General features: G+C 38.4%; 1 pseudogene; it reads left to right on the top strand.

Moving 5' to 3' along the window:
• Nucleotides 1-2553: 2553 nt before the first annotated feature.
• Nucleotides 2554-25641, top strand: LOC149221367 (subtilisin-like protease SBT2.5 pseudogene; annotated as a pseudogene).
• Nucleotides 25642-26126: the final 485 nt, after the last annotated feature.

The raw sequence follows: 26126 nt of genomic DNA, 5'->3' as shown, positions 1-26126 counted from the left end.
CTCCTACTTGGCCAAATACATATAAATAAGAGGTTTTCCCTATTTTACTCATTACAATGCCTAAGCAATAAAATAAAAGAATAAAGCATCAGGCCTGACAGCTAAAGGAAAGTGGAATTGTGGCATGGTATGAAATTTTAAAAGTAAATAATACCATTCAATTAGAAGGATCATACAATCTAGGAAAAATACTATGAAGTAGTAGAGGGGGTTTCTCCATGACAACTTTTATTCTACCACCATATTTAAAATAACCAACATTAGTGTCTTGCATTGTCTCAGACTCTCAAACACAAAATATTTCTTTGTAAGAGAAATTGAGCCATGGTTTGAAGGGTCACGATCCTTGGGGTTATTGCAAATGTTATGGTTGTATTATTGTGCAATCCTTTTGCATTTACTATGACCTAGTCAAACTATCCAGCCTCAACCTTTCTATCATAAAGAAGGCATTATGGACTCACCTGAAAGAGCCATTGTCAGTTTTCACTCTACAATGGCCTGTAGTGAAGAGATGGAAATGAAAATTCCTTGAAATATTTGTCCAAGAGGTCTATCACAAAGTAATGACCTTCCTCATAATATTGAATTTATTGATTCTGGGTAGATAGTTTACACAATTTGTTCAAGTTAGGGTCCATTATTGTATATAATGTAGGGAGAGTTCTGATGGATATAATCATATCGAATTGGAACCAAGAGGTGTCATAAGCCACAACATTGTCATTACACCCATATCCATAGCCTAACAAAAAGATTTTTCCTATTTCGGTTCACTAACTTAACCCATGTGCTAGAAATCTTGTTTCAGAACCCTTAGATATGTAATAATACCTTGATGGTTTTCGCCCATTGGATTCATGATTTCTTAGTTGAAAATGTTTCCCAACTAGTCTGCACAATCTAATTTGACTTCCCTAGCCTCTTAATGCAGTTCCTTTCAACCCTAGATTTAACTGCAAACCCGCTAGGAAAGTTTATCTACCATGGAACTTGAACAATTCTTCACCCTCAACAGTGCAAAATCTATTTTAGGGTCAACCTATTTAAAGAGATCAAGGAATATGTTCTTATTAATATTAGCAACTAGAACCACCCCAACTAGTTTTCCATGTCAGTTTTCTTAACACTTGATTTCATTGTCAAAGCCAGGACCATTAAATCCATCAATGTCTGCTCATGACCCAAGCTAACCCAAAGGTGGCCCTACTGACTCAAACCCCTCCTACCCCCAAAGATCTGAAAGTAATAAGTGAAGGTAAAGCTATGGACTAAAAATCATTTGTAAGTATAGAGATGATGTCACAAAAGAGAATCTATGTAAGTTTTCCTGTCTATGTTGCTTGTATGAGCTTTGAGAAATATTTAAATTATGTTACAGTGTTCACTTTTTACTTTCTATTTTGTGTCTGTTATAACATTTCAAATCATTTCCATTAGGGATATTTAATAATGTTGTATGTTACTTGGTAGAGCTTGTAATGTTTATTCTCGGGCCATTTTCTTGTAGTGTGTTGATAATTTTCCTATCTTCCACACATGAAATAAATTGTGTTTCCCATAATCGTTTATAAAATAAATGACCTTTATAGGGCTATTTTTGTCCTATTTGATTTCTCTTTCTAGTTTTTGATGTGTATACTAAAAGAAATGTGGATAGTACAATTTGTCTGAACATTTTTCCTATATGTAGGAGCTTGGTACACAATAGTTTGACTGGAAATGTGCCCTGGGAATTAGCCAAGTTGTGTTGACTAAAAAGTCTTAATTGAACAATGAACAACCTGACTGGAGAATTAGACCACCAATTATGGGACTTCGATCATCTATTATTAGTAAAAATTTCCCGCAACAAAATTAAATGGAGGATACCAGCAGGTAGTATATTCAACACATTGAACAAGACTTCACTTGAAGGAAATGTAGGTCTATGTGGATCCAGAGTGAATGTTTCTTGTCCCATGGTTATTCCTAAGCCAATAGTTCTAAACCCAAATATGAGCGAGAGTCCAACTGAAATAGTATCTTCATGTAACTTTTATGTCTACCTGTTGTAACTATGATGGATATTAGACGTGACTTAAGTTGAATTCGAATAAATAAATCCTAGAGTTGAGAAAATCACTGATAAAATCACAACTATTTTTTTTTCTTTGTCTAATAGGCCTCTATGGTCTTAATGGATGAAACATAGGAATAAGAGATATTATTTGAGCTAGAAAAGTTCAGAGTTCAAATATAAGTCCATATTATTGGGCAATGATATTATACAATAACATTTGTTTCTCAGGTCTACTAGGTATATGTTGCACCTTAGTAGCAATAACTAGAAGTAACATACTTACTGAAATCATTGTGCACTTGATATTTGAGCATTTTTTTTGGAAGGGTTTGGGCTCAGCCATATCTATTTTTAGATTACCTTTGATTCTTAATATATATAATTGACGTGAAGATAATTTTTACCAAATAATTTAGTTTAAGGCTTAAGCTTTTATCTTTGTCTTGAATATTTTTAGTGGCATGTTCATATGGCTTAGTGATCTACTAAGTATGAGCCATTGTTTATCCATTTTTTCACACAGTGAAGCTGTTAAATTCTATTCTCAACACTTAGAGAAGTAGCATGACATGATTCTAGAGGAGCATCTTGACCCTCGTAGCTATAAGAAACTTTACAACTACCACAATACTCTTAATGTGTTTTCTATGAAAATGTCTCTAGAACAGTTACAAGATCTTTTTCTAGTGTCCTTTCATCCTTTCCTCAATGGTTGAACATATTGCTCGAAACTTAATCTCTTTTGACAAATTCATCGGATAGTGCTTCAAAGTTTCCTCTTCATTAGGTTGGACACATTAACCATCAATTAACAATGAGTAAACAGTAAAATTAGGCATAAATACTACACTCAACAGAAAATAAACTGATTTTATTAACATTGAAAGTTCATTACTAACAAGAACAACAGGCCTATTTTTCACAAACAGAAACATATACAACCAATCATGTTGGTAGAGTTGGTCATCGTACATGAAAAAAAATCAGACCTATAGTTGTGGGTAAAAATCAGGATTATAAGAGGAAGTAAAATTCTTGAATTATAAAATCTTGTTGGAAATTAGAAACCTTCAATCATCATTTCAAAAAGGACCTCATTTGCTTCATCTGTTTTCCTAGACTTGCAAAATGCATCAATAAGAGCCTTGTAAGTATACACATAAAAAACTAGCGCACTTTGTAACACCTTGTTGCGAAGTTTGCAAGTATCATCCATGTTACCTCTCTTTCATTGTGAATCGATCAGGGTATGTCCTCTAAAGTGATCAAGTTCAAGACACTTCTCTATTGTTTCATTTAATAGATCATTTTCTTCTTCCAATTTCCCTTCCTCACAAAGCTTATGGAGGAGGACATTGTATGTCACCATTCCTGACACCATCCCTTTCCTTATTATTTCATCCTCCATTCTGATAGCCTTAGTCATATTATTTTCTCTGTAATAGCCATCAATCAAGGTATTACATGCTACATTATTTGCAACCATATCACCCATTTCATTCAAAATCTTCAATTCATCCCTCAAGCTTCCTTCTTTGAAAAACCCATGTAGCAGAGTGTTGTATGTTACAATATCAGGTTGGCTACCCTTGTCTAACATTGTGTTTTGGATGGTTAAAGCTTCATAATGCATTTCTTTCTTGGAAATAAGGGAAATAAGACTATTATATCTGAACAAACCTGGACTGAATCCATGCTTCATCTGATTTACAAGTTCTTCAACATTTTGCATATCGCCTTGTTTGCAGTAGGGATGGATCATGACATTAAAAGTTTGAGAATCAACCTCCATCCCTATACACAATATTTACCTATAAATGTTCTAGGTCATAGCTGGAAATTTGGCCTTGAGTAGACAATTTAGAAGGATACTGCAAGAGTGTACGGTGGGGTTGATTCCATAAGAACCCAACTAATAAAATACTTGGATTGCATCTCGGGTCACTTATAATTGTCCATATGAATTGATAAACATACTAAAAACTATAGAATTGATTCCAAACTTGCTATACTCATTGATCATAACATCGAAGAATACTGGAGAAGATAGGAAACCTTTATGGGAAAGAAATTGAAGTAATGACTAAGAAGTTTAGAACTTATTGTTCTTAGTGAGGATATGGATTATGATTTAGTAAAGGTGGGTGGTATTATGGTAGTGTGGCAAGGAGGCAACCCACTTGAAGAATCTCCATGCCAGGTTTCCATGATGACTACCAATATGCAGAATGACCTCACTCATAATGTAAGCATTTATCTTGGAGATGATTTGGCCATTGGAAAAACAATTCCATGTCCCCTCCTTAACCCCTATGAAGACATTTTGAATGAATTTGTGTCCATGTCCACTTGAAATTCATTTTTAGATATGGTTTCGCTTACTGCAAGAATGGAATCTTTGATAGGATTTATTTTCAATGATGTCATGCTTACTTTTCTTGACAAAGAGTGTTACTGGGAATAGTGTCTATGCAGAACTGCTAATCCCACTAAGGCTGGTAGCTACCTTAGAAACAAACAAACTAAAACTACTTTCGATTTCCTTTATGAAAGATAGATGAGAGAAGAATAAAGGAGACCAACCTCTGTCTTGCGCTTGGTTCCTTGCTCGATTCCTCTCTCTTCTGATAGTCCTTTGCTACTTGCTTTCATACCCAGATTCACAGAGTACCTATAGAGTCAAAGCATAATAACACTATACGAGAACATAGATCTATTATCATAAGCAATACAGGATTAGATGTATATTAACCACACAAATGCATAAAACATCAATCACACAAGTGTATGGAGGAAACCTTGAATAGTTTTATTGAAAATCAAGAAAGAGCCAAGAGAATTACAACCAATTATTCTGACCCAACATCATCCTCTCAGCAAGTAAGCCCTTCTTCACCTCATGAAAAGCTTAGATCACCCAACACTATGATGTTGCCTCAAGAAACCAACAACACTTCCTTACAAGATGCAAAATTCCAGCCTCTGGATCTCTGGGATGAGGGATCCATATATAGATGTCTGCAAGGGAGGTGAGTCAGCTTGAGATTTGATTAGTGTCTTCCCTCTGATAGTTCTTGATTCCACTTGGAGATTGATGATCTCTTACTCATCCCTGGTCGAATTCAGAGAGGCAAGTGTCACAGGAGAAGTTTCTGGAAGATTCCATGCTTCTCCACCTTGCGGATTGACCCTTCCATTTGTCCCTTCTTGCCCATCGCACCCCATAGAAGGGATTTTTGAAATGCAACGCACCTACTGTGTGTATTTAGGTGGGATGCAACGCACTTTGCCTATGGAGCAGGTGAAATGGTCCAGTTTTGACCAGTTCTGAGTAGTTTTTCATGGAGAACTTCTGGGAGATGTTGTAATCAATTGACCTTGTTCTTTTAGGGGTTGGAACAACACCTTTCGGGACTTAGGAGACCTTGGTTTATGGAAATTTATGCTTGGGGTTGCAGTGCCCAAAAATGTCTATAACAGTTGCCCCCTAAAGCATGAGGTCGTTAATCTTTTGATGTCGGGTGAAATGCTTTATCATGAGGATCCGAAGTTCTTTCAAGCTGGAAGGAGACCTGTAATAATATACAATACAATACATTATCTTCATAATATTTTCATGATCTAGATGAGGCGGCCATTCCCATGCTCAGCGTTTATAAATTCATTTTCATGTACATAGGACAGACAATCGTCTGAGTGTAGACTGATGATTTTGGTAGAGCCATCATCCCTTAGATTGGATGATTATCTGTGAAGCAATGATGTACATTTGATGTCTTTATTTTCCTGAATATATATCACAGCCCGGATGGATGAAACTAGATCCGGGGTCTTCAATCTTGTTCGATCTTCACTCAAAGTACAAGTCGATCCATGTGAGAGATGTTCTGGAGTTGAACATGGAAAGACATCGCCTGATTACCAACCAATGATGTAAGTTGTTAACAGGTGTGAGGGGAATCACCGATAATGATAATGATCCTCAAGGTACTGCAGTACAATTCACATGGTGCGAATAAGGGATTTGGCATCGAACACCACGTAAAATCTTTCGGTCGAAGGCCATTGATGTAAACTAGTCGCCGGAATTGAGAAACTTGCCATTGAGGCATGCAAGCTTCAAAGTACTGAAAGGGTTGTTCCTAGATCGACTTCTTGGATAATGAGTTGATGTCGACAAGAAGCGATCCGTCATAGGAGGGCCTTAATGAATCCCACATCAATGACATGGAATGGAGCAAATGATTTTAATGGAGGTGAAAATGATCTGGTGATATATGGTTCAGGGTGGCGGTCATGAAAGAATGGAGCGAAAATGTATTGTAGTGGGTGAGACAGAGGTGAATTCTCTGAGTGACTTCTCTTGAACATATCGGTGACACTGACATGATGGATTGGTAGCATTAACCCCAAATGTGGATGGTGTGATGGAACCATGGTGATGTGACCAGTGAATGGAACAACCCAACCCGACTTGGATGTGGAGTGAAAGTGTCATGTTCAAGAGCGACTTGCTACCAACAAAGTTTTTTCAAGTTTTCTTCCCAATTTTTCCCCAGTCATTGCTGACCAGTACCTCTTTATTTTTGTCAAGCTTGAGGAGGATAACATACGCTTGTTCTATAATTTGCCCTTCGGGCAAACCCATCGCTATGTTTTAACGAGCCTAGCGATAGTGAAACTCGTTCTTGTCTGCTATGGACAAGTTTGTCGCTATTATGTTTTAACGAGTTTAACGACAAAGATAACTCGGTCCTTTTCAATTTTAGAGAGTCTGAAAAGGAACGTAAAGGAAACTCCAAAATCATTTTTCACCATCTAATCCCTTAAGTCCGAAAAAGTATAAAATAATACGAAAGGGATGAATATTCGGTAATTTTAACGAGCTGAACAAGACAAGCGCTCGATCTTTTTGTGTAATAATCCTTCAAGTCCAAAAAGATTAAAATCTAAAGGAGGGATAGCACTTCTGGTCGCTTTAACGAGCTGGAGAGGCCAATGGCTCGACAATATTTTCATATTTTACGAGTCAGTTGAAAAGAGCTTAAAGGAGATTCGTTTTTTGAGGAACGAGTGATAGGTGTGGGTAGCAGCTGATTCCAGGTAAGGTTTGGAATTTTCCAATCACGACAGTGTTACAAGGATGGATAACAGGATCACTCTTCGTAGCTGTTCCTCAAAAGGGGTAAACAATCAAGTGGAGGTGAATGATCGGCCAATACAGAGTGGAGGTGATGATGAGAACACGACCAAGGCTTTAAAGGCTGAAATACTACATTCACGATGGTTATTTACTGGAAATTGGTTCATTTTTTAATGAGCTTAAACACTAGGGGAAACACTTTCTCATGGCTTATGTTTATTTTTTAACGAGCTTAAATTCCGCGATAAAACTGCTGGATATAATGGTCATTTCTTGACTTTACCATTAATGACTTTGTTCATTCAAAGGTTGCGTTGCATGCTCAATTGCTTCATAAAACTAGTTAGAAATGAACAATACATGTTTGGAAAATGAGTTAAGACACTAATATTTACTTGAATTACGTAAAAAGTAATTTAAAAGTGCTTTTACCCTTCATTTTACCATTTCATTTGAACTTTGGCTTGTTGGAGCTTTGGAGGTGCTTTCCCCCTTTGATTTTCACCAGCTGATTCTGAGAGATTCTATGGACGATTTTTGTCGCCGTCTAGACCAAGTAGGAGCTAAACCTGAGCTCTTTCATTTCATCCTTTCCATTTTTCATTCTGAGCCTGATTTCTGGTTTTTATGAGCCCCTAGGGTTTGAAAAACTCGCCCTGGCTCCATCGCACCCTTTCTATATTTAAAGGTGTGTTGCATGTTGGTCTACCCACTGGACAGTTAGCATGCAACGTACCTAGAACACTGCTGGTGGTGCGATGGGTGCAAGGAGGGAAATTTGTGCACAGTTTTCAATGGAAATTTTTGCCCGTTTCTCACCAAATCAGGATCTAGCTCCTCTCTTCTTTGTTTTCAGATATTTATTGGAGAAAAATGACTATTACATGGCGAGAATGTGAGCATGAAGAAGAGGACATGCTTGCTTTACATGATCCGGTTACAGTAAACGCACTGCGGAACTGTGGCCTGTTGAAGTTTTTCCACATCTCTAGCATGAGGCAACAAATCAACTTGCTGCAATATTTGCTCGATGCTTGGGACCCTACCAGCCAGGTGTTCCATATTAGGGGCAAATCCATCCCCTTGACTGTCGTGGACATCTATTTTTTGATCGGCTTATCGAGGCGGGGTGCCCCTATCTCTTTATCAAGTTTGGCCCGTGGAGGTGAATCTGTGAGAGATTACGTTCACAGGTATTGCAGAGAGGGATCTTAGCCGAGTAAAGACGGCAAGATCATCATCTGAGATGTCACTGACAGGTCTTTGAGGACCATTCTTTTCACTTTTCGTAGGATGGCTGGTGGTGCGGCTCTTCATGTGGCCAATCGGTCTTATATGCAGTATGCCTTAGAATGTCTCAAACTGAAGGTGTTTAACTGGTGTGATGCAGTACTCCTTGTGATGAAAGAACAATTGACCAAGGTGAAAAATGGGAGATTGAAGAGCTTTGGATATGGTTCTATTTTGACCGCCTTCGCCTTGGAAAAGATCCCACTGATGCAGCCGCAGTATATTTCACTTGGTTTACCTCCATCGACTGAACCATGTATGTAGAGATGGGTTGACCATATGTCTAGAAATGCTGGTCAGTCTCAGATTTCCTTCTCTGATACCTTCTTCGGGTGGTTCGATCGCCAGGAGATGGTTTTTTCCGAGTATCCATATGCTGGTATGGACTTCCGGGTTGACCCGGATTTGGTACTGCCGGCTGGCGAGCAGTGGGGTGCCATTGTTAAATTCTTTGACCATTTTTCTGTTTATCATTTCTCTTTATAATGTCCTTGTTCTTTATTCTATCAAGACTAATCAGAACTCATGTGCTCATGCAGATATTGGTCTCGTCTGGCCAGTAGTACACCTGAGAGTGTCGGCCATCGCTCCAGGAGGAGAGGCTATGGGAAGGGCTATCCTTCGCGACCTTAATGTGGCCGAGACTCTTTCAACATTACAGGATCAGGTTGAGGGCCTCACTCTTGGTATTCCAGATGTGAGGACTGACGAGTTGCCTCTGAGGTTGCAGTGACATACCACTAGCGTGCCAAGTCGATGGACTAGGCTTTTACGCATGATTGCACAGGCGGTGACTTGTTATCACCAGCATCATTAGACTAGGCTTCCCCCTCGCGTTTTTAGTTTTGTGTCATTTGACCAAGTTTGTCTTGGTTACAGAACATTATGTGTAAACCATAAACAGTTATATATATATTTTTGATTTTCGGAGTTTTATTTTGGTTAAGTTACATAATCCGAATACAAATATTGATGAAATGCTTCTTTTCATAAATGTTGCAAATGTCTATCTAACACATAATTTTCCAATGAGTCAGTTAATGTGTTTAAGCTTCTGGAAATATGTTGACATTGAATAAAATTAAATTTCCTTTCCAAAATCTTGACCCTTAGGAACATGCGATAGATAGCTGGATTTCGGATGGAGTAGATACCAATGAGTTGTAGTATGACGAGCTGTGAGTCTAGCTTGACGACAAGTCGGCGTATGCCATGTGTGATGGCATCAGAGATAAGTTCTATCAATGTGCTATATTCAACGATGTTATTTGTTGATCGACCAATACATACCCCTCTGAAACTTACTAACTCGCCGCTTGGATCAACAATGGCCCAGGCTACAGAAGATAGGTTCCGCGAACTACGACTTGCTCCGTCGGCATACCCAACAAAAGATTCCAATAGGTTCGACATCTGTGAAAAATGTAAAAAGTGGATTTACTTGACCAAAACGATTACCCTTAGCAAAAACAAAAATGTAACAAAAGCATATAGGTTACCATACTGATTATGCATAGTAACGCTTAAGGTACAACCTGTTACGGGGTTGCGCCAGTGGAATTCCGTCATAATCCATTAACTCGTAGGCTCCTTTTGCTAATACACGTTTAACAATATAGGGGCCCATCCATAAAGACTTGAATTTACCTGCTCCCAATTTATCGGATTCTTGGTCATAAAGTAAGACCAGGTCACCTTCTGAGAAGACATGAGGTTTGACATTCTTGTCAAACTGCGACTTGAATCATTTCTTATGGGCTTCATTAGCCAATGCAGTATCATGACGGGTTTCATCCAATTGGATTAGTTCCAAGAAACGAGCCTCATATTCTGAAGTTTTTGGGAGAAGGTCGATTGCGAGTTTGAGGGACAAGATTTCACACTGAACTGGTAAGGTTGCTTCTAGGCCATACATGAGTTGGAAGGGTGTAAACCCGGTTGCATTCCTTACCGATGTTCGGTATGCCCACAAGGCTGAGTACAGGATCAGGTGCCAACTCCTTTTGTGGACTCCAATCATCCTTTGCAGCATGCGCTTCAGGACTTTGTTGATTGCTTCAACTTGTTCGTTGGCATGCAGATAGTATGGAGTAGAGCTGTCGTGAGACAACCCTAATTTGGCAGCTAATTCGGCCATCATGTGATTGCGAAAATGCGATCCATGATCTGTGACTATAGCCTGTGGAAGCCGAATCTGGCGACTACATGATTGAAAAAGAAAAGGGCAGTTGTTTCACCAGTGTTATCTAATGTAGGCATCGCCTCAGCCCATTTGGTAAAATAATCCACTATTACTATGATATACCCATGCCCCCCAGTCGAGGTGGGGTTACATGTCATGAAATCGATTCCCCATTTGGCGAATGGCCCAACAGCAACTATTGGCTGCAGAGATGTGGGTGGTCTTCTGGTTTTGCTATAGAAAATTTGATAGGCATGGCAACTTCTGACTGTGGTTATGAAATCTTTGAACATTATTGGCCAGAAGTATCCTACTCGTAAAAAATTTTGCGCCGTAGCATAACCGGATTGATGCCCCCCACACGCACCTGAATGGAAATCATTCAGGACTTTTTCGGCTTCCTCATGGGTGAGGCACCTCCATAGAACTGTATCGACACCACAACGGTAAAGCGTGTCACCGACAATCATGTAGTCTTTTGATTGGTATCGGATACGTCTTTGTTCGGAGCAGGAGGTGTTAGGCCTATATTTTTGGGTTTGGAGATAAATGATCATATCTCCATACCACGGACTGCTTGAAGATATCAGAAGCAAAGATTCGTCCACGATTGTTTCTTCAGATGTTTCATCGTTGGACGACGATGGGAGATCGCATAATAATTCCGTGAAAACCAGGGCTTTCTTTGACTTGGATTTTACAAATTCCAGATCAAACTCTTGTAGAATTGCTATCCATTTTGAATATTTGCCCCCCAGCAACTGTCGCGACAATATATAAGTCATGGGGTTGCAATCTGACAGAATGGTAGTTTTTCGAAAGAGGACATAGTGTCGAAATCTCTGTATCGCTTGAACAACTACGAGCGCCAGATTTTCAACATAGGAATATTTGCTCTCTGTATCATTTAAGTTTTTACTTAAATAACATAGGATGTTCAATTCTGTTTTCTTCTTGAACTAAAACCATTGCGATGGTTGTATCTGCTGCAGCCAGATACAGGTTAAAGTATTTTTGATAATCAGGAGCGTACATTAATGATGCTTTCATTAGGGATTCTTTTAAATCATCAAAGGAAGCTTGCACGACCTCATCCCATACGAAGGGCACTTCCTTTTTCAATAGATGTGTGTAACCTTTAGCAAGTTCGGCGTAATTTGGAATGAACCTCCTCAGAAAGTTTGTTTTCCCTTGGAGTTTCTAAATCTGAAGCAAATTTGAAGGTGGAGGCAAATTTATGATTTCCTGAACTTTGCATGGGTCAAGACAAATCCCGTCCTTTGAGACTACAAAGACAAGTAAGCGACCAGAACTGACAAAGAACACACATTTGTGTGGATTGAGTCGTATCTTGTAGTGTCGGCAATGTAGAAATATCGCTCTTAAATGCTGCGGATGATCAGTCCACTTTCTTGAATGAGATGGAAGGTCGTCGAGATATGGTTGAACGATGTTTTTGATTTCATGGAAGGCATAATTGATTGCCCTTTGAAACGTTGCCCCTGCGTTCTTTAAACCAAAGGGTAATTTGCGGTATGCGAATGTGCCCCACGGACAAATAAATGCAGTCTTTGACTAGTCCTGTGGGCGGATATTTATTTTATTATACCCGGACAATCCATCCATGAACGAAACGATTTCGCACCCGGTGCATTCATCAATTATCTTGTCAATAAAGGGTGTAGGGTAGTTGTCTTTTGGACAAGCTTGATTTACATCCCTATAATCAACACACACTTTAATCGTTCCTTGTTTTTTCATAACAGGAACAATGTTTGATACCCAATCGGTTAGAGGAACCGGGTAAATGAAACCATCATGGAGAAGCTTTTCAACTTTTGCCTTGATGGCAGCGGCTTTCTTGGGGTGCACCTGTCGTAGCCGTTGTCGTACTGGTTTGACATCTGGATACATCTTAATTTCGTGTTCAACTATACTCTAGTCAATTCTTTGCATTTCATCATATGACCAAGCAAAGGCATCTCTGAATTCACGAAAAGGAGCGTTATATATTTCCAGTTCTAAAGGGGAACAACATTTGCCAACATAAATATTCTCTATAACATCTGTTTTGGTCAAGATATTTATGGCAATAGTCTCTTCAATGTTGGACAAGTTTCGCTCGGAATCCACCGTGTTTACAGTGTTTGATAGGAAATCAAAAACTGATGGATGATGAAGGTCATCAGGAGTATCTTCTTTACAAGTTGGAAGATGGGAATGATGGTGGTAATCTTCCCATGGTGCCCCTTCAATTACCATTGATTGAACAATTCCTTCATCGGTGTAATGCACTTGTGACCAAGGATCTTAAGGGGTGCCATATTTGTTAGACCTATCTATCCAAATGCTTGATGAGCGTTGATTTGGGTTTGCCTCCCATGCTAGAAACATTGATTGCTACAATATTTCCATTTGGCTTGGAGGCAACACCAATAAATGATCCATGTTAATATCGTTTTCTGAGATCTTGTTAATAGAAGATATCATATTGCAGGTTACTATCACTGCCACTTCCGCCAGATTGATTGGAGGTGGAAGGACAAAAGTACCCATTAATATAGGGTCTTTTAGTAGGCCTACTCCGATATTTTGAAGCGAATGGGGGCTTCCATGGATCATCGGAATGCTTCCCGTAACTTGGGAACCATTGGGGAGGAAAGTTTGTTGATCGGTGATTGTAATCCCTCCTTGAAAGGGAAATGCAATCTTCCTAAAATACGTCGACACAACAGCAGCCATAGCATATATCCATGGTATTCCCAGTAGGATGTTGTAATTGAGGTTTCCGTCGATTACTTCGACATCTATTTCTACTATCTTTCCTCCTAGTTCCACTTGCAAGTTACTTAGAATACCATACGGGGTATACGTTCATCCGTCGAATGCTTTTAATGTTGTCGAAGATCGCGACAAGGTTGGAGATCCTAAAGTTTTCCAGCAACTCATCGACATTATACATGTAGATGCCCCCTCATCAATAATTGTTCGATGAACAATTTTGTTGAGGGCTTTCACTTGAATGAGGAAATCTAGTTGAACTAGTAACTGAGGATCGTATCCTTTATGATTAAAGGACACAATATTAGAATCCTTTAGGTCTATCCCACCAATAGCTGATAATAAAGCCTGCTTTTGGGATGGGCAATTTTGCAGTACTTCAAGTGTCGACATAGCGGATGGCGATTGGGCAGGATCTTCCACTATATTATAATGTTGTGCTGCTCTGACACGAGGATTAAATGTCGACTTATGTACTTATGTCGAAGTTGTTGTGGAACTACTAGGTTGATCTTTATCCTTATTGTTCGACAGTTGTGGATTCCCGTAATCTTTGTTCCTTTTGTTGATATCAAAGCATCATTTTGATGTTTGGAAACCGACAACATCAGTACTTGGGATGGGGAAGCATATCCACTGTCAACCAAATTTGTTCCTGGATTCGGAAACGGATCAGTTAATACTGACGAGGTTTTTTAATTCTTGCAGAATTGTTTAAGCTCAGCTTTAAATGGACAGTCTTTTGTCGAATGATCCTCATCACATATTATGCATGGATTTTTTGGTTTCCTATTTCCAGTAGGGTTTGCAAAAGATTTTTCAGGTGAGGATTCCTCCTGTTTCTTCTTCTTCCCTTTTTTTTTTCTTCTTGCCTCCTGGTTGCTTGGTTACTTTGCCTTTATCAGTCGAGATGGCATTTACTTCCGAGGCTAGAAGTTCTTCTTTCACATTTTGACTGGAAATCTTACGGGCCTTTTTAGATGTAGCCTTTGTCGATTTCGTGTTTGTTGTACCAATCATGCCATCGCCGGCATGAGAGTCATTGTTTGATTTAGGAGGAGGGGGGACCGAAAATTCCGGTCTGGGAGCGTCAGGTATTTTATCGTAGAGTGTGCCAGACTGAGTGTAAATCAAGTCTAAATATTGTGCACGAGCGATAACTTGCTCTTCGGCGACGACTCCTCCTTTTGCCACATCTTCCATGATGGAAGGTAATAATGACTTAATAAACCATTCAGCTAAAAGCTGATCAGGAACATATGTTTTTACCATTCTACGACGACGTCACCACTCATGAATATGATCGGATATGTGAGCGGCCGTTGTTTTCTTGAAATTGGTAAGAAGTTCCGTTCCCGTTTCATACCTTATCGGTAACTGAAAATGGGTTAAAAAGGTTGTGGCTAGGGTACTGAACTTGTCAAACGAAGCTCTGGGTAATTCGATATACCATTTTTTCGCCGGACTAGTTAGCGTCCTCTGAAAAAGGCGAAGTCTAATCGAATCATCCTTTAGGGTGTTTGATGAACACCACAGATGAAAGGTCATCACATGATTCGACGGATCTTCACCCGGGTTTCCATTAAATTTAGGAATATCTGATGGAAGTTTATGCAGAATTGCTGGCCACCAAGGGGCGTAGGCAATTGGATCGTTTGTTAACTGATTTAGATCCAGTAACTCTAAAGTTGCCACGAAGGGTAACTGTTGATTCAGGTTAGGCAAAGCATACCCAAGATAAGATGGAATCGCCTGAGTAGTTGGTCTCTGCATACCAACATAATGCATTTGATGCTGGTAACTTTGGTAAGGTTGATGGGCATAACCATTGTAGAATGGTTGATTTTGACCGTTTTGAATATACGGTTGCCCACTATTTGCAAATATTTGTTTCTCGAATCCTTGGTATACCTATTGGAATTTCTGTTGTTGGTATTGCACTAGCCATGGTTGCGAAGCCATGTGCTGTTGTCCAATACTGACTGTTTGACCAAGATGAGGGGTAATTGTACCCGTTTGGGCTTGTGTCATTCCACTAGTTGGCGATTGTGGTTGACTCGCAGGGCCAAGAGGCTGTTGCATTACAACCTGAGAAACATGAGGTTGGCATACAACAGGCAGCGCTTGTACTTGCGACATTGTCACAATAACCGACGTAGTTGGTATATTTGACATAGGTAAACATTGTTGCATTGAATACACAACTCTTGGTTGTTGAGGTAGTATCGGCACCCAACCACTAGATGTAATTCCAGCATAACCTGAATTTTGTTGTGAACTCCCATATGGTTTTCCTCTCGGAGGAGACAATGAAAGGGTATATTTCCCCCCATATGGCGGTAATCTGGTACTTAAAGGAATTGTTTGCCCTTGAGGACCAGACTGCCCAAATTGACATCCTGAAGGATCAATTTGCTAAGACTCAACATAATAGTTTCTGGATACTATTCCAGATGAACAAACAGGAACGGACCATACTGCTGAAATATCCCCTGAGTGGGCCCCTTCTAGCGATTGAGAAATAGTTGGGACAGATAGTATACCGGCGAACAGTGTTGGAGTGACAGCAGGAATTTTTGTCGTCGCTATGTCGGATGACACAGCCCTAGATGTTGACGGTTGTTCAAACATTTCTAGTCTATCCAAAAGATTGCCTAGCGATTCTACAGGAGCTTCCGATGGCAGTAGACTAATTTTCGATGAAGAAGGATACAGTGTGATCCCGACTCCAAATTGCGATGGAGTACTAGATGGAGGATCCTCCACATTCTCTTCTATAGCAATCAAACCAGGTGGAAGAGGTAGACCGTCTGGTCCGTAAAATATTTCCGGTGCTGAAGAAGGTATGGAATCTGCAGCGACAGATGCTTGGGGAATAACACCCTCTGAATCAGTTGTAGATGGAACTGGTTCAGTAACACAAGTGTTTACCCTCACACTAGGATCAGTGCTACTGTCCTTCGGTGGCTGCTGAACTTCTTCTGTAAAGGCAGGGATACCAGAAATGTTTGGAGTAACCGGAGTCTCTTATGGTGTTGGAACACTTGTTCTAACTTTACCAGGGGATTTGGAACCGGTTAAACGAGTTCGCTTTGTCCGTAACAGTTTCGATTCCGGAGACAAAGACGGTTGACTCATAAGCCTCCGCGAATGACGGGGTTTCAATTGAATTTATTCCACAATTGCGGATTACTCGATCAACTAAAAATCAAGGGGAAGTATGTTTCCGAATTAGATGAATTTTAGACGCTTTGACACAACTTGTTTTTTCAATTTTTAAGAGTCGAGAAAAAACAAAAGATGACTCTAGTTGCCTTCGATTTTTAATGAGCCTAAAGCGACAAGTGCTCAAATGGACCTTTTCCGTTAAGGAGTCTGAAAAGGAACGGAAGGGACTGTTCTGGAAATCTAGACAGAGGGATTACCAAACCAATCACAAAACTGTAGAATACTTTTTACGGTACGGCAGTCAATCTTCCCGAATGCTGTGTTCAGTGCGTTTCGATCGATAGGGTGGCAGACACGGCTTCCTATGGATAAAAGATAAAGCCTATTGTTGTCTCCCAAAATATACTCGACAGTACGTGGGAGCACAAGTCCGTATTGGCACTTATCGTCTCAAAGTGGAGGAATAACCCAACCAACAGTGAAAACAACAGTTACCAGTCTTTACGACGCCGGAATACGTCTCTAGCCTAGACTTCTAGATGTTTTGTGTTAGGTTCCAAAGCGTTTTTAGATTCATTAATTTTTTTTTATAGTTGATCTTGCTTAAGAAATTTTCCTTTCAGGTTCACTGCGTGATGTAGAGGTACAATTCCTAAAATGCAATCTAAGATGATAAACAGGACCATTTAATCTTCTTTTTGCAAATGAAAATCCTAGCTACTAAGGAAAGAGAGATGGCATTCTTTCAACAAAGAGCAAAGAGCACACACTATATGCATTGTCCTAAATCAAACCAACAAACAGTATAAATGCAAATGCACGTGCATGTATTTGTTTTTCAGCCTTCTTAATGTGTAAATGATAAAAAGAAAGCTAATGCGCAAATCTGAATTATTTTTCAAAGCGACAATTACTAACAAGCTTCTTTTCAAAACAAAATGAGGACAATGCCAACACTTTGTGATTTGGAATTGAAAACTCGCTTTTGACACTAGAAAACCTACTAATTTAGATCAAATACAATAGTAACAAGGTAATCGACTATCAAGAGCAATCAGATTCTCTTCTATGACTGAAAACGACACTTGTGACACTTTCAAATCAAGAAACGACAGTACAATTATGCTACTTCTTTGTAAAGGAGAACTGAAAATGACTCAAAAAATACATAAAAACATTTACAGTTCTTTGCACAATGGAGGCGGAATAACAGCAAGGAAAGGGGTTTCAAACAGAGGTGTATTGACTACAGGCAGCAAAACTCCTGAATAGAGCTGAAAAGAGTGAACACAGAAACCAAAATTTAGGAACAAGGCCTTGTCTGATCAGCGCACCTGTAACACAGTGAAATTGAAATGCAACGCACCTACTACACTCGGGAAGTGCGCTGCATTTGAAGTTCACAGAACAGACAGTGCACTGGACCAGGGATGAGACTTTGATTGGATTCCGGGTCACAGTTTGCAGTTCAGTTCAGGGATTTAGGCCAAGCAAGTGGTAATCAATAAATCAATCACAGGGGTAGATCTAAGGAGGTTACTAGAGCCACCACGAGGGCAATTAGAAAGCTTGTAAGTCAATTGTTTAATTCATAAACAAAACCCGGAGATTGAATGAAGCAGTGTTGATCTACTTTGCACGTGCATAGCAAATGCAGTTTGAAGGCTAGCTGGATTGACTTCAGGCTCCGTCTGTAAGTTTATAAAGTAAACAAATGTAGATGAAAAAGCAATATACTCGCTCCCCAGCGGAGTCGCCATTTTGTTACTGGGAATAGTGTCTATGCAGAACCGCTAATCCCACTAAGGCTGGTAGCTACCTTAGAAACAAACGAACTAAAACTACTTTCGTTTTCCTTTATGAAAGATAGATGAGAGAATAATAAAGGAGACCAACCTCTGTCTTACGCTTGGTTCCTTGCTCGATTCCTCTCTCTTCTAATAGTCCTTTGCTACTTGCTTTCGTACCCAGCTTCACAGAGTACCTGTAGAGTCAAAGCAGCATAACACTATATGAGAACATAGATCTATTATCATAAGCAATACAGGATCAGATGTATATTAACCACACAAATGCATAAAACATCAATCACACAAGTGTATGGAGGAAAACTTGAATAATTTTATTGATAATCAAGAAAGAGCCAAGAGAATTACAACCAATTGTTCTTACCCAACATCATCCTCTCAGCAAGTAATGCCTTCTTCACCTCATGAAAAGCTTAGATCACCCAACACTATGATGTTGCCTCAAGAAACCAACAACACTTCCTTACAAGATGCAAAATTCCAGCCTCTGGATCTCTGGGATGAGGGATCCATATATAGATGTCTGCAAGGGAGGTGAGTTAGCTTGAGATTTGATTAGTGTCTTCCCTCTGATATTTCTTGATTCCACTTGGAGATTGATGATCTCTTACTCATCCCTGGTCGAATTCAGAGAGGCAAGTGTCACAGGAGAAGTTTCTGGAATATTCCATGCTTCTCCACCTTGCGAATTGACCCTGCCATTTTTCCCTTCTCGCCCATCGCACCCCATAGAAGGGCTTTTTGAAATGCAACACACCTACTATGTGTATTTAGGTGGGATGAAATGCACTTTGCCTATGGAGCAGGTGAAATGGTCTAGTTTTGACCAGTTCTGAGTAGTTTTTCATGGAGAACTTCTGGGAGATGCTGTAATCAGTTGACCTTGTTCTTTTAGGGTTTGGAACAACACCTTTAGGGACTTAGGAGCCCTTGGTTTATGGAAATTTATGCTTGGGGTTGCAGTGCCCAAAAATGCCTATAACAAACATGTTCATTGTTTTGTTTGTAGGCAAAAAAAACTGAGGAAAACTATAAGATTAAAACATGTCTAAAAGGACTAGAAAGTTAAAATGTTGACAACTCATACTTAAAAGTTTTTGGGCCTTCCATCTGAAGTGTGGCCAAGTGGAGGAGGGGAAGAGAGAGAAGGGGAAGGGATTGTGTTATGCAACCAACTCACAAAAAAGAAGAATGAGATAGATCAACGACCTCAAAAGTAGCCTCTTCGAGGGGACAACCTCCTTTAAATTACACAAATGAAAAATTCTTGGATGATACAAATGAAAAGACCTCCTTTCTATATATAGGAGTGTAAGGGGTCATAATATAATCAGAGCCGACATAACAATAATAATGTAAGGGCACAATAATAACAATAGTGGGATTTTATGGGGCATAATAATAACAATATGGGGACAAGAAGGACACAAAAATAAAAATAAGGGGCTACAATGACAATAATAATAAGGGAATACACTAGTATTATAGGGACCTAACATTCCCCTCTCATTCAAAAATGTGTTTTCCTCTATGCTTGAGTAGTTCTGGATGCTTCTGTATAAAATTATCATCCTCCCATGTGGAATCTTCAGCGAGTAAGTTCTTCCACTTGATGAGATAGTCTGAAATTGATCGATTCTATAGCTGTCGAGTTCTTGTTTCAGTGACTGCTTTAGGTTCCAACATGATTCCCTTCCTCTTCAAGTTTTGGAAATATTGTTTGAACTGGGAGCTTGTCACCTATAACCTTCTTTAACCACGAAACATGGAAAACTGGTTGCACTCGGGAAGATGCAGGCAACACTTTGTACGGACCATAATACTTTGGTGATAATTTATTGTCCTTCTTAGCTTGCTTGAGGTACATTTGTTTGTATCATTGTAGTCATAGAAATACCCAGTCACCTACATCAAAACTTCTTTCGCTGCGACGTTGATATGCATGTTGTTTCATTCTATTTTGCACCAAAGCCACACTATCCTTTAAGAGTTGGAGAAATTTTGTTGATGTTCGATGTGAAATTCCACTGCTTGAACCTTAGAATTTTCTCTTAAATATGATTTTATGGACGGTGGATGATATCAATAAAGTGCCATAAATGGGATCATTTTTGCTGCAGCATGGAAGGAAGTGTTATACCACCATTCAGCCATAGGCAACCATTTGACCCATTGTGTCCGTTTATCAGATACAAAGCAACGAGGATATCCTTCCAAACAATTTTTCACTATCTCAGTTTTCCCATCAGATTCAGGATGATAAGATGAGCTATGAGCTAATTGAGTACCCAGACAAGAAATTAATTATGTCCAAAAATTTCCAGCGAAGAAATGATCTCTGTTGCTTACAACAATCTTTGGGTTTCCATGTAGCTTTTGAATTGTTTCCATAAGTGCAGTAGCAACTGTATTGGCTTTAAATGGATGAGATAATGCATAAAAGTGTGCATACTTGGTAAGCTTATCAACTACCACCATGATGACACTCTTTCCTTTGGACTTGGGTAAACCTGTGATAAAATCCATTGAAACCTCCTCCCAAAGTTGACTTGGAATGGATAAAGGTTGCAATAGATCTGGGGTCTTAATTGTCTCAACTTTATTTTGTTGGAAAACTAAACATTCGACCACAAAATTTTGAATATCAGATTTAAGGTCATCCCCAAAAAAATCCTTCTTAACCCTGTAGTAAGTTTTTAAAATTCCTAAATGCCCTCCTAAGGGACATGTGTGCAATTCTAGAAGAATATTTTGTTTGAGTTGGTAATTCTTACACAAGTATAAGCGATATTTGTACCATAACGAATCACTTTTCCAGCTAAATGTATCAAATGTATTGTGATCTTGCTGCAACTTTTGAATGAGTTCCCACACTTCTTTTTCATTCTTCCATTCATCCCTTGCTTTGTTAATCCAATCTGGTTGGATAATAGAAATGGCACAAAGTAACGCTTCCACATCCTCATCCTTTCTTGAGAGTGCATCTCCAACAATATTTTTCTTCCCTTTTTTGTAGATGATTTCAAAGTCATAACCCAACATCTTTGTGACCCATTTTTGTTTCTCTTCTGAAGATAATCTTTGTTCTAAAAAGTATTTAAGACTATCATGATCCATTTTTTCCCTTAAGTATCTTGCCATTAGGAAAGGTCACCACTTCTTATGTGCATGTAGTATTGCCAACATTTCCTTCTCATAAATAGCTTTGTGTAAATATTTTCCTTTGGTTGGACAACTTTCAAAAGCAATGAGTCTTTCTTCTTGCATTAAAACAACACCAATTCCATTTCTCGAGGCATCACATTCCAGAATAAAGGTTTTTGTGAAGTCTGATGTAGCTAAGACCGATGCTTGGAACATTACCACTTTAAGATATTCAAAGGCTTTCATTGCTTCTAGAGTCCAAGAAAATGCATCTTTCTTCAATAATGTTGTTATAGGTGCTCGTATTCTCCCATCATTCTTAATGAACTTGTGATAATACCCTGTCAACCCAAGAAATCCTTGCAGATGCTTTATCGATGTGGGGATTTTCCATTCCTTAATGGTTTTAATTTTGCTAGGGTCTACCTTAACACCTTCATGAGATACAATATGAACCAAATATTCCACCTCTAGTACTCCAAAGAAACATTTGGAGGTTTTTGCATATAATTGTTTCTCCTCCAATATTTTGAGCACTCTATCAACATGTTGAACATGATCCTTCCAAGACTTGTTGTAGATTAGTATATCATCAAAAAATACTGACACAAATTTTCTAAGGAAGGGTTTGAAAATGGAATTCAACAAACCTTGGAATATAGAAGGTGCATTAGTAAGGCCAAAAGGCATGACCAAAAATTCATAATGACCCTCATGAGTTCTAAATGATGCTTTTAGAATGTCTTCAATCTTCATTATGATTTGATGATATCCTGAACAAAGGTCCAACTTGGTGAAGTAAATTGCTCCATGCAATTCATCCAATAATTCATCAATGATAGGAATGGGAAATTTATCTTTAATAGTGAGCTTGTTGAGCTCCCTATAATCTGGACATATGTGCCATGATCCTTCCTTCTTGTACAACAATACTACTGGAGCAGAGAAAGACCGTTGACTACATTGAATTATATGTTCAATTTCACTCTTTTGGACATAGGGATATCTGTAAGGCTAGATGTTTGGAGAAACACTTTCCGAAATCAAATGAATAGCATGATCATGATCATGAATAGGTGGGAGGCTTTTGGGTGTCTCAAATATGTTGGAATAATTATCGAAGACTTTTTAGAGATATGGAGAAATATATGATTTCGATGTGGGAACCTCTAGCCAACAGAATTGTGCAATTACACCACGTTGTTCTTACTTTAGAAGCTTTGTCATGCCATAGAGTTCATTATATTTCTCAGTTTCCCTGCAATACCCCTTAATTCAACTTCCTTTCATTCTGAATTTTTTTTCTAGAAAAGTTCTTGAAAGTTAAAAGGTATTGTACCCAAAGATTGTAGCCATTGGACCGCTAGTACAACATCAGCACCACCCATTGGAATGGAAAGCATTGAACTATTCAACAGATATTCTCCCATGGATAGCTTGATATTATGGAACTTTCCAAAGCAATTTATGGTTCCTCCATTTGCAACCATCACTTGACACTCTGTTGCTGGATATAGGAAGAAATTCAATTCCTTTGCTATCTTACAATGAATAAAATTATGGGTACTGCCCAAATCAATCAACACTATTACCTTTTTCTTCTTGGTATGTCCTTCTATATTGATAGTCCGAGGAGTGGTAATTCTAGCCAATGCATTACAAGATGTGGTCAGATTCATTTATTCTTTCTCAAGGGTTTTTTCTTAGTGTGTATCCTCTTCTTTTTATGTTTCTTGTTCCTTTTCTTCTCTCTTCACAATCTATATAAAATAATTTCTTCTCAACACACATATGACCTTTAGTGTATTTTCTATCACAACTGTAACAAAGACCTTTTTCTTTTTTTTCTTCCAATTGTTGTGGTATCAACCTTGTAGGTTGTGAAGGGCTGCGAGAAACAACACTTCCATCTTTATAGTTGTGATTGGTAGGTTTCCTTGTTGCCATAATTTTTCTTTCAATTTTTCTTGCCAACCTGAATGCCTTTTCTAATGAATCAAGTTACCAAAGACGAACCTCATGTTGGATGTTATCATTTAAAGTCCCTATGAACACATCAATCCTATGCTCCTCTAGAATATGTTTTACCGTTATATTCAATTTTGGAAGTCCTCAATGTTCTCCACCATTGAACCCTTTTGTTTGAGATTTATCAATTGGCTAAAAAAAGGTGTTTGTTTTTGTATCCTCATAATGTGTTATCATTTCTTCTATAAAAATTGCCCAAGTGACAATTTTTTTTACGAGAGAAAAGTCATCGATACCATAAAAACTAATTGGGTTCCAAATATAAAGTCACAATGCATATCTCTTGTGTGTTTTTCACATTATGGAGATCAAAATATTGCTCCATCTATAGTATCCATGTTATGGGATCCTTGCCATCAAACTTCCCCATATCGATCTTTGGAACACGTTGGGTCTTCAATCCAACGTTAGAGTCTATGAAATCATGACGAAAATTTCTTTTGTTCTCATCGTGAGTTTCCTCTACTACCTTTTCGCCATTAGGAAGAATTTATTGTAGCAACTTTGCCAAACCTCCCTTCAAACATTCCATGTATTTCTTCAAAAATTCAATGTTTACTTATAAACCATCCATCTTATCTTCCATGCCATCCATCTTTATCTTCCACAGCATTCATCTTTGCTTCCACGCCTTTCTTTAAACCATCCATCTTAACTTCTGTTACTTTTTGTGAGTGAAATTTGTTGCACTTGGTCTGATAATTTTGATATATCATGTTGGATTTCTTCCTCTTCTTCACGAGTCATGCTAGAGATTTCAGGTTTATTACTAGGTGTTTCCATTTTCTTTCTTTGGGGCATAAATTGATGATAAATATGCTTCACTTTACCCTATGAATCACTTCAAACAAAATTTTCAAACCAAACGTATGCAATTTTTTAAAAAAGACTACACACTTTTTTTCTCTTTGTAGGAGCTTGATATTGAATGTGTTGTATATCTGTAATTTCGGATCTCAAAGATCTGAAATTTCACCCTGTCATAGCCCTCTGTGTTCTCTTTCCAACCCCACACATCTGATCCAGATTGGATTCTCCAAGGAAAATTTATGTCAAATCTCCCATGATGACCTGATTATAGACTACTTCTGTAGAACGTACTTGTACGAAATGCCACATGTCACTGTTTCTACCTTCATATCTGAAAATAATACAAAGAAAACTATAGTTCGTCCCCTTTCTGTAGCTATTTACAAAATTTGAATCTGATGCTCAGAGAAAATTTTATAATGATTTTCCCAACGTGACCTGTTTGAGATTGAATTCGGGAGCCTGAAAAAAACCTAACTTCCTCAGTTCATATCTCCAAAAAAATAGTGAGACAAGATATGAAATTTGGTTTCGAGGTTCATCACGATTTCGGATCAAATGGGTTTTAATTTCAGCTTCTGAAGCTTCGTAGAAAAACTATATAGAGAAAAATCCGTGATGACCTGTTTGAAGCAGCGAAACCCTAGAATCCAAAGCTCTGATACAAATTGTTATGCAACCAACTCACAAAATTGGGGAATGACTTCAAACGTAGACTCTTTGAGGGGGAAACCTCTTTTACATTACATAAATGAAAGATTCTTAGATGATACAAATGACAAGACCTCATTTCTATATATAGGAGTCTAAGGGGTCACAATATAATGAGAGCTGAAATAACAATAATAATGTAAGGGAACAACAATAACAATAGTGGACCTCTATGGGGCACAATAATAACAATATGGGGACAACATGGGCACAAAAATAAAAATAAAGGGGCTACAACGACAATAGTAATAATGGAATACGCTAGTATTATAGGAGCCTAATAGATTGTGATTAGCATTAGTGGTACATGGATCTACCCTCAATATCTAAGCTTTTCAGTTCACAATTCTCCACATTATGGACTTGTTCTCGACTACACATGAAAATGCAAGGTTGACCTTGATACTAATTAGAATTATGAAATGAGAATATTGTTGGTGTTCAACATTTTGTGGTTGCTACTATTGTAGTAGGATCATTTAACCCTTCTTATGATTGTGTTTATGTTACATAGAAAATAAGTTGTACTATTTGGTAGTATATGGGCTTTATTTAATAATTGATACTATGCTCAAATTAGTAGTGCAGTATTTTTAAATATTATAATTTATTGATTATTTTAAATTCCCTTCAAAGATTAAGGAAAAACCCATTTGTAGTGGAATTAAAATACAAATAGTTTTTACATTAAAGGTTTGAAGATGGATTTCTAGTTTTAATGTGCCATGAATTATTCATATTGGTTTTTTTCTCCATAATCAGTCATACAACTACAACAAAGAAACGTAACTCTAGAATGCTAGTGAGGATGCATGGATAAAAATTTACGAAGGCAAGTGGCATGGCTCCTTATGCTCGGTTAGGCTTCGTCAAAAAGCCAGCTAAATTGTTAAGCTTGTTCATTTCAACTTCATTGTTAGCCAATAAAACTATAGAGATTCGACTTAACAGTGTGGTTTCATTATTGTTTTGGTTGATTTCATTGTTATATGATATTTT

Source organism: Pinus tabuliformis, chromosome Q, assembly GCF_031772625.1.
Source record: "Pinus tabuliformis cultivar Carrire ecotype Pingquan chromosome Q, CPIR1, whole genome shotgun sequence".
Taxonomy (NCBI): domain Eukaryota; kingdom Viridiplantae; phylum Streptophyta; class Pinopsida; order Pinales; family Pinaceae; genus Pinus; species Pinus tabuliformis.
Note: the sequence above shows the minus strand (reverse complement) of the source record. Positions and strands in the feature narration are given on the sequence as shown.